Raw genomic sequence first — 3,613 nt, 5'->3', positions numbered from 1 at the left:
TCCTAAATTAACTACACATTCTGCCACAGGGAAGTGCAATCTTCTTCATCTATCTACTTTATCCTGTCTCACACTTACTCCAAACATATCGATTTAAGAATGTGCATTTCAGCATTAATGTCTCTACTCCATAAATGTTTAAATGATATTGCCACTACTTTTTTAGTCAATTTTTCTGTGAACTCAGGGCCTAGGTGTTGACCCTTAGCCTTTTCACTCGGGGCTAGTACTCTACCATTTGAGCCATACCTCCATTCCTGGCTTTTTGGTGGTTAATTAGAGATGGGAATGTTTCAAATTTTCCTCCCTAGGCTGGTTTTGTAAGACAATCCTCAGATCTCAGCTTCCTGAGAAGATAAGATTGTACAGCCTTGAGTCATTAGCTCCCAGCTGTTACTGCTTTTTAAAGTGAGGTATCCTAATAGTGAATAGCCAAATAACAGCTCAGTAGTCACCGAAAGCAGTTGATAGAGTCTAAATCATGCCAACAGGATGACCTGCTCAGATGAGACAGGAAGTGCAGATGGAAGCAAGGAAAACAAGTTCCAGGTCAGCCTGGAAAAACCTAGCAAGACTCACATCTGTAATCCTAGCTACTCAGGAGGCTGAGATCTGAGAATTGCAGTCAAAGCCAGACAAGGCAGGAAAGTCCGTGAGACTCTTACTTCCAGTTAACCACCAGAAAACCGGAAGTGGCACGGTGGCTCAAGTGATAATGCACTAGCCTTGAGCTGAAGAGCTTAGGGACAGTGCCCAGGCCCAGAGTTCAAGCCCCACAACCAACGAACAAAACAAAACAAAAAATTAAAGCCATGGGGCTGGGAATATGGCCTAGTGGTAGAGTGCTTGCCTCATACACATGAAGCCCTAGGTTCAATTCTTCAGCGCCACATATATAGAAAAATCCAGAAGTGGTGCTGTGGCTCAAGTGGTAGAGTGCTAGCCTTGAGCAAAAAGAAGCCCAGGGATTGTGCTCAGGCCCTGAGTTCAAGCCCCAGGACTGGCAAAAAAAATTTTAAGCCAGATGCTGGTGGTTCATGCTTGTAATCCTAGCTGTTCAGGAGGCTGAGTTTTGAAGATCACAGCTTGAAGCCAGCCTGGGCAGGAAAGTATCTCCAATTAACCAACAAAAAGCTGGAAGCAGAAGTGTAGCTCAATCAATAGAGTACCAGCCTTGAGCAGTAAAAGCTAAGGGACAGTGCCTAGGCATTGAGTTAAAACCCTAGCACTGGCACATGCGCAGAAAAACAGTATGCGTATTTTGTTTCCTGAGTGACACAGCGCCACCTTGTGGCGATAGCATAAACATAATTTGTAATTCTATCCATGCCAACAGTTTTGAGGCAAGCACTGTAGCCACTAGGCCATATTCCCAGCCCATGCCAAGTTTTGAAATGGCAAATTGACTCAATACTTAAGAATTCCTTTTGGTAATTTACATTGTTCTATCATTTATACAGGGAATGGCACTTTTTTAATGTTTTTATGCGACACTATGTCAAAGCCACATAATTCTTATCTGTATATGAAGCCTAGAAAGGCTGAGTCTTAGTCTTGAGGCTCAGGTCCCATTGGAGACATAAAAGCTTTCTTCTCTCTGACTTTCCAGTCTGAGGTCCCCTAGGAACTGGAGAACATAGCTCTCAGAGAGCAGTTAGGCCTGGTCATAAAAGCCCATCAATAAAGAGCAGGTGACACCGCCACAGCTGGGTAATTTGTCTCTTTGCTTTTCTGCAGCCTATTCAGTGATGATCTATTTGTCCTGGGAAATAGATGATGGCAGGTTTGTCCATATTTTACACTTATGAACCTGCCTGTTCCTCTGTACCCTGTGAGGCTCATCCATCTCTGTCCCTGGCTGCTTTCATTCCATTTCATGAGTGGACAGAAGGCCTTGGCAAAGAGTGATGAAGGTAGATGCTGGGAGGGCAATTTGGGAAAGGAGGGAGCTTGGGGAAGAGGCTGGCTGGGTCCATTCCTGGCAGAGAGGAAAGTGTGGATGGATGAGAAGCCAGCTCAGGAAAAAGAGATGTTACCAATATAGTGCTAGGCAGGAAGGCACCTCAAAGAGGAAAGAGATGGGGAACAGGGAAGCTGGGGAGAGGTCCTTAGACAGAGGGAAATGAGGAGGCCTTCTTGTAGAAGACAGCTTGCAGCGGGGCCTGGGGATGTGCAGAGGCAGAATGCTTCTCTAGCATGTTCAAGACCCTGTGTTTCAAATACTGCAGTAGTCAGGATTAAAGGCATGAGCACTGCACACATGCTTATACACAGCTTAAAGGGCTGAGTCCAATCCCAGTGGATAAGATGGGCCCAGGGCTGGGAATATGGCCTAGTGGCAAGAGTGCTTGCCTCCTACACATGAAGCTCTTGGTTCAATTCCCCAGCACCACATATATGGAAAATGGCCAGAAGGGGCACTGTGGCTCAGGTGGCAGAGTGCTAGCCTTGAGCAGGAAGAAGCCAGGGACAGTGCTCAGGCCCTGAGTCCAAGGCCCAGGACTGGCCAAAAAAAAAAAAAAAAAAAGAAAGAAAGAAAGAAAAAAAGATGGGCCCAGTATAAGACCTAATCATAGGCTAGGGATACAGAGGAGTGATAAAGTGCTTGCCTAGCAGGCTCGAGGGCCCAAGTTCAATTCCCATTATGGTACAAACAACAACAGCAACAATATCATCAACGACAACAATATCAACAAGAACAACAAAACACCTTAATTCAGTAACCAGCTTCCAAAATGGCCCTGGCACTGTTAAATGTGAATCCTCCTTCAGTCTGTGTAACCTCACGCACACCAAGCAGGCCTAATGTGAGTAACCAGAGGGACGTGCAGGATGGCTGGCTGTAGGGCTGGAGATGCAGCTCAGCAGCACAGCATTTGCCTAGCATATGCAAAACCCTGGGTTTCACTCCCCAGCACAGGGAAGGAAAAAAAAGGAAAGAAAGAAAAGTAAAAGAGTAGCCAGTGCTGGTGGCTCAGGAGGCTGAGATATAATCCTGACGACTCAGAAGGCTAAGATCTGAGAATTGCAATTCAAAGCCAGCCAAGGCAGAAAAGTCTGTGAGACTTATCTCCCATTAAACGGCAAAAAGCTAGAAGTGGAGCTGTGGCTCAAGTGGTAGAGTGCTAGCCTTGAGCAAAAAAAAGCTCAGGGACAGCGCCTAGGCCCTGAGTTCAAGCCTCAGAACCAACAAAAGAAAGAGAAGACGGGGGGGGGGAGGGAGGGAGGGAAGGAGGGAGGGAGGGAGGGAGGGAGGGAGGGAGGGAGGGAGGGAGGGAGGGAGGGAGGGAGGGAAAGAGGGGGAGAGGGAGAGGGAGAGAGGTGTGACTTTCTAGGCCAGGTCACAGAAGTCCCCAAAGGCATTACCTGATGCTGGCTTGGACCCCCTGCACTGGAGGAATACAGCCTGGATGTGAGGATGCCCACAGTCACTGGAGGAGCCCATGTGACAAGAACTAAATCCTCCAGCTAGCAACCAGTATGAACTTGCCACCAGGTGTGTGTCTGACCCTCCTTGGGTGAATGGGCACTCTTCAGCCTCAATCAGATGTTTAAATGATCACAGCCTGGGACAACTACAACTTCCTCCTCCTCCTCCTCCTCTTCCTCCTCC

The sequence above is a fragment of the Perognathus longimembris genome, chromosome 3, assembly GCF_023159225.1.
Source record: "Perognathus longimembris pacificus isolate PPM17 chromosome 3, ASM2315922v1, whole genome shotgun sequence".
Lineage (NCBI taxonomy): Eukaryota > Metazoa > Chordata > Mammalia > Rodentia > Heteromyidae > Perognathus > Perognathus longimembris.
Note: the sequence above shows the minus strand (reverse complement) of the source record.